Source organism: Natator depressus, chromosome 3, assembly GCF_965152275.1.
Source record: "Natator depressus isolate rNatDep1 chromosome 3, rNatDep2.hap1, whole genome shotgun sequence".
NCBI classification, from domain to species: domain Eukaryota; kingdom Metazoa; phylum Chordata; order Testudines; family Cheloniidae; genus Natator; species Natator depressus.
Window position 1 is genome coordinate 72016644 of NC_134236.1, and position 17175 is coordinate 72033818.

At 39.3% G+C, this 17175-nt stretch overlaps 1 long non-coding RNA gene across 1 annotated transcript; it reads right to left on the minus strand.

The window, feature by feature from the left end:
* Positions 1-2337: 2337 nt before the first annotated feature.
* LOC141984285 (uncharacterized) lies at positions 2338-5756 on the minus strand. Its single transcript, XR_012638712.1, has 3 exons — positions 5680-5756; positions 5437-5482; positions 2338-2423 (listed from the first exon to the last, which is right to left on the minus strand). It is a non-coding gene; the product is annotated as an uncharacterized LOC141984285 (long non-coding RNA).
* Between the last annotated feature and the right edge of the window lie 11419 nt (positions 5757-17175).

The following is a 17175-nucleotide window of genomic DNA, read 5'->3' on the forward strand; positions in this document are numbered from 1 at the left end:
ATAAGCAGGGTTAAAATTGCCTTTGCTGAACTGTCATTGGTCCTTCACAAACCAACCAGCAAATGGGGTCAAAAGAGGGAGAGAGAGATTCATTGCTAGGTTCTAGTGCTAGGTGCAGGGCAGAAGTTCTGTTTCATAAAGTACTTTGAGATTTTGAAATATGGTTTCATTTTGAATAAGAGCAAAACCAAATAATTTCAAAATTCTCTTCAAAGAAAAATTGCAAAGTTTAATTTCTGGTTGATCAATTTGTGATACAATATTTGTTTCAATTTTGACATATTTTGTATCATGTTATTTTTATTATATTATGTTACAATATAGTTATAATATCATACAAAATTTTAAAATTTCAAAACAAAACATTCAATATTGTATTCTGAAGATGTTGAATCTGGTCATTTCAACATTGTCAGACCTATTTTCCCCAGTTTTTCTCTTAAATTTGAAATTCTGGCAAAAGCAACCCCATTCTATGAAGTGTTTTGATTTCACCTAAACTGCATATTCTGGCAGAATATGGTTTTGTCAAAGTTTCTCTGACCAGCTCTTTTAGGGCCTTTCCTTCCATATTACTAATTACTGCACATTTACCTCATTATTTAGAAATAATGAATAAGATATGGTTTATCCTTTACTATAGGCTTGATTAACCACATGTGATAGGAGACACTGAATACCTTTGTATAGTCAAGTTTTTGGATAATCAAAGGAATTTTCCAACATAATTTAGAGAAACTGGGGTACATGACCCTATTTTGGATAAAAGGTAGTTTGAGAATTTAGGCTCAAACAACTGAGTTTATACTATATGGTCAGTTTAATATCATGATCACCTTAATAAATCTGGTTAAAGAGTCCTTCAAGCTGCTTTGCATGTTATTTTTTCTACACAAAAATAATTGCTAAATTTGGTGTTATTTAGCTTTAAAAAAACCTTCAAAGTATAGCTCTTTGCTTCTATGTAAATCCCTGATTTTCTTCAGATTAGCCTAGTGCTTCTTTATTCTCACGTTGTTAAATTAATGTAATGGACATAATTGAAATAATTATGTACAGAAGAAAAATGGTAACAAAAAGGAAAAGAGCTATGTTCAAATATAGCAAATAAAAGGAAATACAAAAAGAAAACGTTTTCAAAGAGGGGAAGATCAACACTTCACAAAGGTTGCATATCAGCTTGAGGCAAACAGGAGAGATTCAACCTGATATAATGAATAAATAATAATTATAACTTATAAATTAGGCACTAAAATAGTGCTCTATTTTTTCCCTTAAATCTAAAAGGCATATTGCTTTGGATATTATTCACCGACACAACAGCATTTCTCTTTGCTGTCTGTGTTTTGTTTTTTAATTATTTGACCTTTTTTGGTCTGTAATGTGTTTAGATTCCAAATAGGTTTTTCAACTCTCATTTATTTTTAATGATGTTGCCGCTGGTATGGTTTTATCCCATATAATACTTTTAAATTTTTAATTTGAAAATTTAATTTGTCACTAAACTTCAGTTTTGTTGGGAATCTTTCTTCTGGGATGTGTGTGTTTGTGCCTTTTTGTCTACTCAGAGTGTGTATACACACTTATCTTGTCTAGCTGTGTGATGGGTCCTCTTATTTCTGGATGTCTAGAAGGTAGTAAAGTAGGACCAGGATAGTTGTGCAAAATATGTTGTTTTTCACCTCACTTGAACAATTTCTTCTCTTTCACTTCATGCAAGGCCTACCTCATTTGAAATTTGAGCTTTAGTTTTAAAAGCTTACAATGAAACTCACTTGTAACTATTGAGTTTTTGGTGAAAACAGTATCAAACTGCTAACTTTGCATGATTTTGCAGCATAGGTTCACTTGTAATTTTCATAAACCTAAGCAAATCTTATAAAGGGGCTTGTTCAGAGTATTTTTACATTTGTGAATTAATATCACCTATTATAAATTCTTTACCTTCTATAGAACTGAGGGTGAAGAGCTGGCCTCATTGAAATCAATGGGAGTTTTGCCCTTTAGTTTAATGGGGCCACAATTTCACCTCCTATTCACATTTGCTGCAATAGTGTTCAGCCACTGCTACTTCTCACTCTGGAGGGCAACATTTTAAGTCTTGTGGTTTTCTAATTATTAATTTACATTACAGTAGTACCCTAATGCCTCATTTAAGACCAGGACACATTGCGCTAGGCACAGTAAAAACAGAGGTAGATAGTGTTGGCCCTGAAGAGTTTGCAAACTGAGAAGATGAGCAACTTACAAAGTATGAGCAAGAACAAGGCAGACACGTACATCTTCATACCTATTAATTCCCAGAGGCCCCTTTGAAAACTCCAGTCACATTCATCTCCATATGCTTTTATTTTAGTTTTGTAATTACTTTAGGAAATATCTAGTCTTGAGTTTCCTCAGCTGCATGGCCCCTCAGTGTATGTCTGCAATGCAATAAAAAACCTTTAGCACCAAATCTGAAAGCCCGGGTCAATTGACTCAGGCTCATGGGTCAAAGCTGTGGGACTAAAAATTGCACTGTAGACATTCAGGCTTGGGCTGGAGCATACCCCCTCATGAGGTCTCAGAACCTGAGCTCCAGCTCCGGCCCAAATGTCTACATTGTAGTTTTTAGTCCCTCAGCCTGCGCCCACAAGCCCAAGTCAGCTGATGTGGGTTAGCCATGTCCATGCCATGGGTCTTATTGCTGTGTAGACATACCCTGAACCCCACCATTAAATGTTGTCTGATTGCCTCAGAAGTTTGGAAGAAAAAGTGGGTTTTGAGAGGGATAAAGGAGCAGGCCTATTGAACAGTTCAGGGAAGATATTCCAGGAAGAGTAAGTGGCATGAAAAGAGAAGGAGATGAACTTCTGGAAATGGTCATGGATTATTGCTGATGTTTATTATGTGGCTTTCTGTGTGAGCAGAAATCTTTCATAGAATTATATTTCCATACTTTATAATTGCCTGTTAATAGCATATATATGGGCCAAATGTAAGACAGATGTAAGAGGTTGCAACCTGATTGACCTGGTATGCCTTCAGTCCAGAATCTGTCATTATTTCTTTAGAAATGTATTGTGGTAGCCACTCGATCTGGTCGGAGATTTTTTGACTGAATGGTATTTTCCTATGAAAAAACAATGCACCAAAACTGAAACTGTTCACAGGAAAGGGCCAGTTTCACAAAACTTTCTCAGGTCCGGGCTAGGGTGAGAAAGACAGAAACCCACCCTCCAGACTAGAGGGGGGAGATCTAGGTTCAAGTTGCTGCTCCAACTCAGGGAGACCAGGGACTTAAACCCCCATATTCCAGGTGATCACCAACTATCATTCTATTGGCTTGTCTGGTGTGTCGGTTGTTCTTTCTAATGTTTTTCATGAAAAAAACTTCAAAATGTTTCTGTTTCATCCCAATGTGGAACAGGAAATATATCCAAAATATTCACAAGACAGGAAAACCATTTTCCTTCCACATCTAGTAGCTACTGCCTCACGTGGCACTTCACATCAGTAAAATGCCATTAACAAAATAAATAACGTAATGCCTGGTTCCTGTTGTTGAAAGAAAGAGCAGTAAGGGTCAGTACACGCAAACAGATATATGATTTATACTCTGATTTTAACCTTGCCAAACTTGAACTATGGTGATTTCTTAAGGGAGTAAGTTCCAGAGGCATAGGCCTTCCACTGTGTGGCGATCAGTTAGGATCTGAGCATGTCGGCAAGACCCACCAAACACCTGGGAAAGAATTCACTGTAGTAACTCAGAGCCCTCCCCATCTAGTGTCCCATCACCGGCCATTGGGGATATTTGCTACTAGCAGTCGCAATTCGTCTACACGCCATTGTAGGCAGTCTCCTCATACCATCTGCTCCCTAAACTTATCTAGCTCAGTCTTGAAGCCATTTAGGAGTTTTGCCCCCACTGCTCTCCTTGGAAGGCTGTTCCAGAACTTCACTCCTCTGATGGTTAGAAACTTTTGTCTAACTTCAAGTCTAAACTTGTTGATTGCCAGTTTATATCCATTTTTGCTGATGCCAGCATGACACTAAACTTAAATAAGTCCTCTCAGTTCCTGGTATTTATTCTCTCTGATGTATTTATAGAGAGCAATCATAACTCCCCACAGCCTAAACAAGGCTAATCAAAAAACATAATAAAAAGCGTAGGGCCCAGGATGCACAGTTCTAACTAAGGTCAGAATTTGCTAATTGATTTTCTGCTCCACAGACACAAAACATTCTTTAACAAGTCACACAGACTCTTCACTCGGAACAAAATCACTCTCTAGATATATACCACCTCTTATGCACAAATTAAGCATAGTAAATATTCAAATAAACTGACCAAAACCTTGAAACTCTGCCGTAACAATTGGCAAATGTCAGCTGAGTCTAGCCCTGTGCATAAGTCAAAGAGGGAGACTGATTCTCCCAAGAACACTGGTGTCAGTAAAAAGCATCTCCAATGAGGTTAATAGAATTATACTAGTGTAAGCAAGAAGAGACTCAGACACCAAATGGCTCCTGACTGCAATCAATTGCCTGACTTCCTTGATTCACCCAAGAAGGTTAGCCGAAAAGTAAATTTACAGTCAAACTAGTCTCTTACATCAGTAGAAGAAACAGTTCTAGATGACAAAAAATATTGGATATTTCTAACACTTATCTCCCTGACAGCCTTTTAGCTTTCACACTGCTCTGATTCCTTTGATTGCATTGGCAAAATTAGTGATTTAAGTGAGAGGGGAGGAAGCGTTTTTTGTTTGTTTGTTTTTTAAACTTTAATTTTTTTTAATGGATTGATTGCATTTTTTATGTCTGTGCCAGAGGGAGGGCATTGTTGATCAGAGAAAACAGTATTTTGTCCTAGCTGATCATGGCTAAGCAGCTGATTCTAAGGGAGACTTTGATGATTAAAACAAAGCAGATACATGTGCTGTATTAGTTGCAGTTTGCATAGTGAGAAACAGGATATAACCATGCTCCTTTTCACATGTATTGGCCACATTCTGATGATAATTATGTATGAATCAGAGTAAAGTATGCAAGGGTGACTAATAGGAATACGCAAAAAATCAGATAGAAAAGCATAAGAAAATATTTCTGATTTTGTTTGCTCAATCATCCTCAAACATGGTGACAGTATTTGTTTTTGTGTGGTTGCTTTAAAGTTCTTTTTGGAGTTTGCAGGATCCTTCCTGTTTTCACTATTTATTTCCTTTCCCACCCCCTCAGTGAACACATCATAAATAACTGATGAGAAGGTTGGAAACTTCAAGTATTCAAAAGTCACAAACTAAGCCTCAAAAAAAAAAAATCACAAGGCTGGCTAAAAAAAATGATATTAAAATGCATTCTTTTTCTTTGCCTTTTGGTTTCTGGTCTTTGTGGTACAGTCAGGTCATGTTTTCAAGTTTTACTCTGCATCCATGAGGAATAGAAACTTACCTTTTAATGAAAAGGAGATTTTCACATAATCACTTGACTCCAGGAGCTGGTTATAAGAAAAAACACTATCAGTAGACACATCATAAAATTGTGAGTTGACAACACTGCTATGCCTTACTTAGGGCTACTCCTTAAATCATAATCTCACTCTAAAGGATTTAGGGCACTTCTTTTATTATCATAATATTGTCACATAAGTGGTATGGGTGCCAAAGTTATTCAAGATTTCTCTGTTTCTCTTACCCATTCTACTCATGAAATGATGATCTCACCCTACAAGAGGAAACCCAAATTTCACAGGCAGAACTCTCTTAAAATGTGGTGCATAAAACAATGTCCTCTCTATTTATACAAGTTAGTGTGCTTAGTCATTTTGTGCTATAACTTATTACACATTAACAATTGCAAAGAAAGCTGTACTGCATGAAAACATATTGTTTGGCTTTGTAAATCAATAACAGCAACAGCAACTACGTTAGCTTACATAGCGTTTTATTATCGTGCTCATCCATCTCAAGGTGCTTTACAAAAGATGTGTAATAATTTAATTACAAACTGTGATTGGCAGCAAGGTTAAACAAAGAAGACCTTCAGTTTTGATTTAAGAACTGAAAGATCAGTACCCTTCTTTCCATCACTGGCCAAAGAATTCTAGAGAGATGGTGATGACTGGCTGAAGCAAGAGCTTTCCAGAGTGGCAGCTCCCAGTGTGGTTATCAGATGACCTCAGCTGATAGTGGGATGGGATGGGTTCATTTCAGAAATGTCTTGACATTGTTCTATGCCATGTCACCCCTACAATAACAAAAATAGGGATCAAAAGGCAAAAATAGTGTATCTTGGCCAAATATTATTAAAGTTACTGCAAGGCATAGTCTATCTAAAAAGAGGGGGAGGGTGAGTGGGGCCAATACCTTTTAATGCAATAAACATATTTTTTTACATTATTTTTGATCTTTGCATATTTTACAAGTATTTTTCAAAGATGTTTGAGTGTGAGAGGTAACAGTACACATGGATATTGATATATGTCCTCAAAGCACCTTAAACACAAAAGAATTTTTAAATTCAATTGAGCTAATTATTCATCTATTAGTGGTATTAGAAGAATTAGTTTACAGGAAGGTTCTCCTTTCTTTCTTTGCCTCTCCAGTGTGTGGAGGCTGACGCAAAGTTAAACATTTTGGGTAGGGCTGTCAATTAATCTCAGTAAACTCAAGCAATTAACTCAGAACAAATTAACTTGATTAGAAAAAATAGTGACAATTAACCATAGTTTTAATCGCACTGTTAAACAATAATAGAGTACCAATTTAAATTTAATATTTTGGATATTTTTCTACATTTTCAAATATATTGATTTCAATTACAGCATAGAATACAAAGTGTACAGTGCTCACTTTAAATTACTGTTTTTTTATTACAAATATTTGCAGTGTAAATAAGATAAAAGAAATAGTATTTTTCAGTCCACTTCATACAAATACTTCAGACTTCAGACACTGTGCAACTCTTTATCATGAAAGTGCAACTTATAAATGTAGGATTTTTTTTTACATAACTGCACTCAAAAACAAAACAATGTAAAACTTTAGAGCTTACAAGTCCACTCAGTCCTACTTCTTGGTCAGCCAATTGCTAAGACAAATAAATTTGTTTACATTTACGGGAGATAATGGTGCCCGCTTCTTATTTATAATGTCACCTGAAAGTGAGAACAGGCAGTCATATGGCACTGTTGTAGCCGGCATTGCAAGGTATTTATAAGCCAGATATGCTAAACATTCATATGTCCCTTCATGCTTCAACTTTTTTACAGTGCAAATATTTGTATCAAAAATAATAATTAGGGCCATGGGGGGCAGGTGGAGCCCCCCATCGGGGAGGCTAGCCAACCCCTTCCTCCTGTGCCCCCCAGGTCAGAGTCCCAAGCCCCCTGCAGCCAGAGCCCTAAGACCCTTCCTCCCCCAGTGGCTGGAACCCTGAGACCCCCACGGCCAGAGGAGTCCTGGGCCAGCCGCAGCCGTGCCACACCTGCCCTTCCCAGACTCCAAGCCTCCCTGCAGGAAAAGCGTCTCTCTTTCAGAGGAAGAACTTGAGCTTTTGATATGCCGCATGCAGGTTCTGGGGCAGCTGAGGAGGCATTATCTGCTACTCAGCTTCCTGGGTTCATCAGTAATCTCTCTGGAGTCCAGGAACATCACTGATGAACCCAGGAAGCTGAATAGCACATACTGCCTCCTCAGCCATCCTGGAACCTGCATGGGGCATAATAAAGCAAAAACTTCCCCCCGCCAAACCCACAAGCAGGCATCAGGCAGCAGTGGCAGTGCCAGGGGAGGCCTCTTATACCCGCTGCCCATGATTAGGGCTGTCAGTTAATCATAAGTAATGCATGCAATTAACTCAGAACAAATTAATATATATATTTTTAACGTGTGTTAATCTCACACCAGGGCACCATGATCAGGGGAGCTCTGCTGCATGCCTCAGGGACAGGGGTGTCCTAGCTCCCCACTGCCTGGTTCCATTGCTGCTCCCACCTCCTTTCCTGCCCCATGGAGCCACCCCGAGCCAAGCTGCTCTGGACCAGGAGACTGCCTACTGTCTGCTATGCAGAGCAGGGGCAGGAGGGCTGATGTCAGGGTGTCCCCCTCCCACCAACTCTGTTCCCGGCCACTGCTGAACTGGGGTCAGGGAACAGGGGGAGCCTGTCTGCTGCTGCCAATAGCAGCTGCTGCTGGCTGAAAAAACATTCAGGCTCCTGAGTGCTCTCCTAAAAGAGACAGCACTCACCCCCCCGCACCCCCCTCCACACACACACACTTTCACCCCCCAACACCAAATATATTTAAATAAATGGGTTTCAATTATTCTTTAACAGTGTGATTAAAACTGCGATTAATCATGAGTATTTTTTAAAAAGTTTGACAGCCCTGATTTTGGCATTTTTAGTTCTCTCAACTGAGGGGGAAATCTGACCATTTACCCAGGATGGTGCCATCTATCCTCAACTAGTTTAATTAGGTTTTCGACAGCTAGACCTTCTTGCAAGAATGAATCAGGGCAGTAAGGGCAAAGCATTAATTACAGTTGGGAAACGCTCCCTGTGTAAATTTATCAGTCTCCATAATAAGGAAGATTTTTGCCCTGGAGTAGTTAGTTTTTACACACACGCACACATGCACACACACACACACTCCTTCAATTTAAATAAGGGAAAACGAGAGAACTAAAGTAAAGTCTCCATGAGAGAACACAGAATGTGTCTCCTCTGTTATGGGCCATATCTGAACAAAACAAATAATTGCCAGCTGCCTCCAACAAATAGTCATCTCCCAGAAATATAAAAGTTTCAGCAAAAATAATCATGACAGTTACATAGCTACATATGCCATTGGTAGCTCTCTTGTATCATCAGGGGTTTTAGTTTTACTCACTCCATTCTGCTCTTAACACATTTTGAAACTATCCTGCTATAGATAATAAATTACCCTGTTTCTGATGTTTTCCCTCCTATAATAGCAGATCACCATTTCTAACTGTCTGGTATTTCACTGTGGAATATCATTTGAAGATAAACAGAATAATGGTCTCATTCCAAGTGTGCCACAGGCACATAGTACATTAATGTCAGTCTCTGTCAACCTACTTCTTCAATTATCAAATAAATAATTAATTAAACTCTTTTGGGACTCAATATTCCTTTCCCCAGTATAAAATGGAGATCTTTGTAAAGCAATGTGTTCCTTTGTATTCCATAACTTTTTAGGTGACCCTCTAGGATCTTTCATTCTCTCCTGTCCAAAGACAGCTATCATTCATAAGTTTCTCCACAAACACTAATTTATAGTCACTGGCAATTACAACATCCAGATCTTGCTTTGAGTTAAACCAGGGGTGACCAACCTGAGCCTGAGAAGAAGCCAGAATTTACCAATGTACATTGCCAAAGAGCCATAGTAATACGTCAGAAGCCCCTCATCAGCTCCGCCCCGCTCCCCACTCCCAGCCCCTCCCACCCACCGGCAGCCCCTAACCCCTCACTCCCTGCCCCTCCCAATCAGCTGTTTCGTGGCATGCAGGAGGCTGGGGGCAGGGGGGAGAGCGAGGGCACGGCAGACTCAGGGGTGGGGGCGGGAAGGGGTGGAGTGGGGGCAGGGCCTGTGGCAGAGCCAGGGGTTGAGCAGTGAGCACCCCCTGGCACATTGGAAAGTTGGCGCCTGTAGCTCCAGCTCCAGAGTCAGTACCTATACAAGAAGCCGCATATTAACTTCTGAAAAGCCGCATGTGGCTCCGGGTTAAACAAAGCTCAGCTCCATTATAAGTGTCAAGGCATTCATATGCATAAAAGGTTAGCCTTACAAAATGTGCTTTGGGCAATTTCTTTCTAAAACCACTGGCATTGGAATCAGACCCCACATTAAAATAGTTAGTGAGCCCAAGCCAATATTTTCCAAAAGTGGCTAGTGATTTTGTTTGCCCAATATGGGACACATGAAGAGGCCTAGTTATCAGAAACTGCTGAGCATTCACCCTATGAAAATCAGACTTATTTATGATGTTCTCCTATAGGCACCCAAAATATTAAAATCTTACACTGAGAATTTTAAATATAGCTTGTATGGAACTATATTTGTGCCAGGCAATGCATGTCTTGTACTTTTATTTTCCATGGTGATCACCCAGTAACTTCCTCAATCTCTTTCATTGTATCCCAGTGTTTGGAAGAAGATTTAAAATAATGAAAAAAACTGTGAAAGATGTTTGATCTTCTTTCAGATGAAGGTCTGTATAGGCAGCCTCAGCATTCACAAATGCTAACTTGTGCCAGTGCAGTAGTGATTTATCAGCACTGAACTTAACCTTAACAATTGTCCAGCGTTGTTCTCTATACTAGTGATTACTTTAGCCTCATCACTCTCCAAGGCTATAACTTTGGACATATTATTATTCTTATTGGGTGGCCAGCAAAGTCTAAGCTATTGTCTGGCCAGTCCCAGAGATAATTTGCATGTTAGCCACAGAATGAGCTCTTGAAACAAGTGTCTGTAGGTCAATCAAGTGAACATAAATCAGAGGTTTTCTGTGTGTTCTTACAGTGGTACTTTCATCTGCAAGGATGCTAAATACAGGAGAGGGCTGCATCTTTTCATCAATTTAATTTCTAATAACACAGGTCAATGAGCCTAACATATCATTAGCCATATTTTGGAGAATATGTGGCCTGTTTCCCAAAGGGTAATTTATCAATATTAGGACACTCTGTTTAAAAAGAAATCCCATTCACCATGCATGTTTAGCATGGTGATTTTCCTTTACAGGGCAACAACTAGTTTTTTGACACATAACAATGACAGTTAGTCTGTATTGGCCTTATACAGCACGGAACAGCACAGTCTGCTCCTGCTGCACCTAGAAGCCCTTGCAAAATTGATTTCTCTACCAACCACAAAGGGTATTTGGGCCCTCTAGAACAGCAGTGACTACAACATCCTTAAATCTACGATAATATTTTGTGGTAATTTAATGGAGTGAGGGGGTGGGAGACACAGAGCCATGTCAGGTGACAGGGACATTAACTTTTCTAACCCCAGCACAGGTCATGCAACTGCAGCCAGAAAAGGGAGTCCCTCAGAAGGCCTATGGTTTTGGACTCCAGGGATTAGTTGGTCCTTATTTGGTAGCCCCCCCCCCCCCCCCAAAGATCTAGTGGGGTGAAGGGGGAAGCCATTAAAAATGCCCTTCTCAAAAAGCCTAAGATGAGAAGAGAGGGAAGCAGGGTGGGAAGCTCCTTCCTTCCTTGTCATATAATGAATGTATTGCGAGGTGACCTGGAGAGCTGGGCTGATTGGATTAGGGATGTGAAAGTTTGCAGCAGGGAAGTGGGGCCACAGTTTCAAGGAGCTAGGGGTCAGACTCTGCAACTGAGGAAATTCAAGAATAATGTCTCACATATTTTCAGCACTTTGGACATAGAAAAGAAAGAGCCTCCTCCTCATACCCTTGGCTTGCATTTTGGATCCACCATTTCCTCCCAGTGGCCCCAAAAGTTTGGGAGGTAGGAAAGTGGGTTCTGATGTGTTTTTCAGTCTGAGCATGTGATTGGGCTGAATGCCTATCCCAGTGGTTCTCAACCAAGGGTACAGGACCCCCTGGGGTGCCACAAGCAGGTTTCAGGGAGGCTGCCAAGCAGAGCCAGCATTAGACTTGCTGAGGCCCAGGGTAGAAAGCCGAAGCCCCATCGCATGGGGCTGAAGCCCAGGGCCCTTAGCCCTGCTACCTGGGACTGAAGCAGAAGCCTGAGTAAGGTAGCGTTGTGGGAGCCCATGTGGCATGAGGCCCCAGGCAATTGCACTGCTTGCTACCCCGTAACACCAGCCTGGCTTTTATATGCAGAAAAACGGCTATTGTGGCACTGGTGGGCCATGGAGTTGAGAACTCCTGGTTTATCCTGTCCTCAATAGAGCATATAAGCCTGAGTTAGAATCCAAACCTCACTCCTCTTCTGCAGTTTAGTTTTAGTGGTAACTAAAACAAGAGCAAAACCATCCTCCCTGAATTTGGCTGCTTTGTTGCCAGCTCTTAAGATTTACCTAGAGCCCCAGCTCCTGGAAACAAGTGATTACATGAGAATCTCAGCATTTTTTTTAAAGTAAGTTTCTATGGTTCACAGTTGTGGAGAAAAGCCTGAAAACATAATGCAGGTGCACCCTGAAGGTGTCAAAAAAGAGAGATCAAATAAAAAGAACCCCAAATATATTTATTTATTTATTTATTTAAAATCTTATAATTCTGGGGGGTCTGTGAGGGTCACCTGGCCCACCTCCTCCAACCCAGGCCCCAAGTCCCATGATTCTTGAATGTTTGGAGTTGACAGTATTGCTGCCCCTATGATTTCCCACCAGAACCTCCCCTGGCCAGCTCCCTATTTTCCTCAGCCGCAGCCACCTGCTTTATAACCAGGGTGGAGTTAACAAACTGCACTGCCATAATGTGTCAGCAGAATGTCTGTAGCTTTAAGCACAGTTCTAGCAAGAAGAGTTAACAGAAGACAGCTGTGTCCCATGGCCCATCTCTAAACAGTACTTTTATATTGCGATACCATGTGTGGCACATACGATGATTCCAGAAAATTAAAACATGAATGACAGTAGTTGCCAAATAGTCACTATTCTCAAGAAAACTGTCACCCAGCCTACCGTGCCCAAACACCTGCAGCCTGTAGGCAGTTTGGCTTTATCCCAGGAATTTAAGTGCCATATTTATAATAATATTTTGGCATCACAACTGCTTGCAGAATAGTAGCTCCCTAAGGAGAACACAGAACAAAACCATTTATCTAGTGCTATGAGCACTCAGAGCACTGAAGCAGAGCTTAATTGGTTAAAGTAATATAACGTGGTAGGCCTGAGTACTACAACTCTCTCCACGCAGCAGACTCCAGCAGATAAACACAGTTCCATGCTTTATTGCTCTGTCTTACCCCATCTTTTCCTCAGTTTTTCTATTTATTTCCCTAGTTTTTAATAGTATTCTCTTCATTCTTTTTTTTCACAACCTTTTCCCCTTATTTTTCCCCTCTTTTCATGTCCATCTTGTTTATTACTTATCCTTTATTTTTTTTTTCACATTTATTTGCTCTTTGACATTGGTTGGCAAATTATCTCAATGAATATCTCTTGGTTTGTACATTGGGAACAACTCACTGTGAATACTCAATAACTGAAATTTGAACAACATTGTTTAACTTTCATTGAACATGTTATATTTTTGTTGAAGGACTGATTCAGTGTGCAACTCTTAGTTTCATGTCTTTGTTTAGTTTCCATTACTTGATTAAAATCAACTCTTTCAATGAACTTTCCTGCTAGTAAACTAATTTGCAAAAATTCTAACAGAAAGAGAACATGGAGAGGGTATCAATAAAGTAGAAGGGAATTTGTTCACAAATTAGAACAAATATTCATGGATAACATTTTGTAGCATTCACCCAGCTTAAGTTCCAACCATCAGAAAGAGACACTATCTAGACTGAAAAAGTCTGAGAAAAAATGTAGATATTACCAAATACAGTGGTCCTTTAGAAACATAGCAACTTGCTCGTGGCAAGTAGAACTTGACCACAATACGTATAAGAAAGAAGGCAATATTATAAATATTATTTATATATTACATACAGTGATCACTCTATACATAGTTTCATTTCAGACTCTTCAATTAGAGTCTAAAACTTAAAAGATGTTACTAGCACATCCTGAGGCATTTCTAAATTTAGGATAATAAATGTTAAAAGAACCCAAGGTTATTAGAAGGAGTCATTTAAATAACATTAATCCACGGCTTAAAAGTCATCAGAGAGATTCTGAATTCAACTTATCCCTAGCCAGTTCTTAGTGCTTAGTATGTTGTATCTTGGTTCTGTGCAGCACACATCATCTAAAACTCCTGCTTATGAGAAAGAGCAACTATCACCATATGTACAGCAATAAGAACATCTGGAAATACAAGTGAAGCAGAGAAAGTCTTTTGCTTTCTCCTGGCACCAAAAAAAACAAAAAATCCTGTTGGAAAGTTTACAGATATATAAGTCAGGGGAACCATGGTCTGTAGGAAATTAAATTAGACAGCTGGCACTGACCAAGTGACTGATCCCAGTGACTGTAGTGGCAGGTCACTGAAGTAAATGAGAAGCTATTCTCAATGGTCTTTCCCTCATTAAATAAGGTTCTGAATGAATACATTTCCTTTGGTGTCAGCTATCACTATGAAATGAGGATGAAGCTTAATTTTTCTTTTAAAAGAAGGTGATGCAATCGGCCGTGGTCATTTTCAGATCATACAATCTGGGGAACATAGCATCAGTCTTAATGATTTCTTACATTGCACCCATTATATTATGAGATTCCTTGTCTGACAAGAAAAAATAGACAGTCTAATTTTCTCTTCTTTTGAATCCAGATCCAATTTGTATTGAAAAAAAGAGTTTGGAAGGCTGACTAAAATACTGTGGGCAAGATCCTCAGCTAGTGTAAATAATCACAGCTCCATTGAAGACAATGAAGCTATACTGATTTACCCCAGCTGAGGATTTGACCATGTACATATAAATAGGTAGCAACTTCAAGGCATAGTCTTTCTCTGGAAACACAGAATGAAGTGCTCACAATCACTTTTGGTGTTTTAGAAGTATTGCCAGTTTGCAGAAATGATCATGCAAATCTCTATTTGCATGCCCAGACTGAGTGTGAATGGGGTTTGACCATGAGTATTTCATCAATTACATGCAAGTGAAACTGATCAAAGGCTGCAAATGAATATTTTTGTGTGGACAAAAATTGGAAGCAAGATAGAAACACTGAAAAATTTGTGCAATAAAAAACTGAACACTACAGGTGATGTGGTAAAATATGAAACCTGTCTTTCATCTCTCAATGCATAGGCCAAACAATGTTTTACATTCTCACAGAAAATTAATTGGTTGGTTTCATCCAATATAGAAGTGATGTTTTTCCACATCTGAAAACCATCCCACTATTTTTCTTGATCTGAAGTCTTTGCTCATGATGATGCCCAAGCTGGAACAGCAGTAAGTGTTGAAGTCCATGACTGTATTGACACAGCTATAAGAGGGAATCTTAGGACCTGCTTTACACATCTATATATATCAGGAGTAACTTCATTGAAGCAAATGGAATTTCAGCGGCATAAAATTGTAATAGAATCATACTCTTAGCCTGAAGTAATATCTGTACTAATACCTTAGCCTAGAGACAGCCTTTGCTGTATCTTAGCCACATCTCACAACCTGAGCAGTTTTGAACAAGTACCTGGATGTTAATGTTTCAATAGGTGGCATCCTTTCCACTGAGTGAATGCAGAACAAGCGCCTAGAATGCTGATGGGGTAATCTTTTTGTTGGAAGTAATTTCTTTTGGATGAGACCTACAACTACAATCCTGTCTTCTTGAAAGCACAAAAGATATGTATGGTATTATGGCATATATTTAATGAAGATTATCACTGTGAAGTATTGGCAAAATTAAATATATTATTAGCCTATGTCACTGCTGTTTCCTTTGGATACATTATTCACTTTCTGTTCTAAGTATAGGAAGATATGAATGGCAATACCAGATAAGAACAGTGGTCCATCTAATCTAATATCCTGCCTCCAGCAGTGGTCAATATCAGATGGTACAAAAAACTCTGTAGTGCACACTTTATGGAATGATCTGGCTACAGTTGACATTTCATTCTGACCCCTGTTAGATAGATAATGGCTAACTTATGCCCTGGTGCATGAAAATGTATATATCTCTTTTTAAAAAAACTCCTATGAATGTAACTGTGCATATTCTCATTATCCATACAAATGTCTAATCCTTTTCTGAATCATATCAATATCGTAGCCTCCATGATATTTTATGATAATTCCATACCTTGTGGAATTCCACAGGTTTTTTACAAACAGAGTAAAATGCATTTCCTTGTGTCAGTTCTAAATCAGTCACCTTTTAATATTCTTGAATATCCCCCTTGTTCTTGTCTTATGAGAAAGTTCAAATAGAAACACCTGATTTACCTTCACTGGAGCATTAATTATTCTGTGTATTTTTACCATGTTCCAATTTACTCATCTCTTCTTTAAACTATACAGTCCCAGTCTTTTCAGTCTCTTCATCTTTGTTTCCATTTCTGCTATATCTTCTTTGGGATACGGTGACCAGAACTGTGCACAATTCCAGGTGAGTGTGCACTATCGGTTTCTACAATGGCTTCTGGCTATTTCCAGTATTATTTCCTCCTGCTGCCTTTATATCTCCTAACATTTATTTGCTTTTTTTTATCATTGGTGCACATTAAGCAGAGGTTTTATTGGTTTTATTGAGCTTTCCACATTCTTTCTAATGAGAGACTATAGTTAACCTAGAGGACAGCACTATGTATGAACAGTTCAAATAATTCCTTCTAAGGTACATTACCTTGCATTTGCTAACACTGCATTTCATCTGCCAGCACACTGCCCATTCCTTCAGCTTTGCTAGACCCCTCTGAAATTCCTCACAGTTTTTTCTAGTCTTGACTAACCTAAACTATCCTGGAACTGCCTTCAGATATGAAGACTAGCTGCAATTTAAGCAGGGAGACCTGTCAAATAACCAATCATGGTGGTACTGCTGCCCCTATAAAATATCACAAAAGCTCAAAGGCAGTACTGGACATGGCAAATATACCCCTCCATTAAATAAGCCAGCAGCCAATCCTAACCACAGTGGCAGGCAATTGTGCTGCCAGAAGGAATTCTGGAAAGGAGGATGAACCCCAAAGAGTCAATGGCATTTGCTCATAGAAGAGTGTTGGGAGCCTCACTGTGAAACTCTATCCCTGGGTGAATCACCACCAGACATTGAAATTCATAATTAAATCAGCAAAGAATTCTCATGCTCTGACTAGCAATCAGTGTTGCCTTGTACCTAGGCAGGACAATGTAAAATGGATGCCTGGGTGCAATAATGTGGGTGCAAACAACAACTGGAAAACTGAAAACAAACGTGAAAAAATGAAAATTGCAACATGGAATGTAAGAACACTATATCAAGCAGGGAAACTTCAAAAAGTGTTAGAAGAAGCTGAGCTTTTGAAATTTGATGCCCTCAGAATTAACGAAGTGAGATGGATAGCTAGTGGACATATACAATTACAGAACAGATATGACCTGATTTATTCAGGTGGACA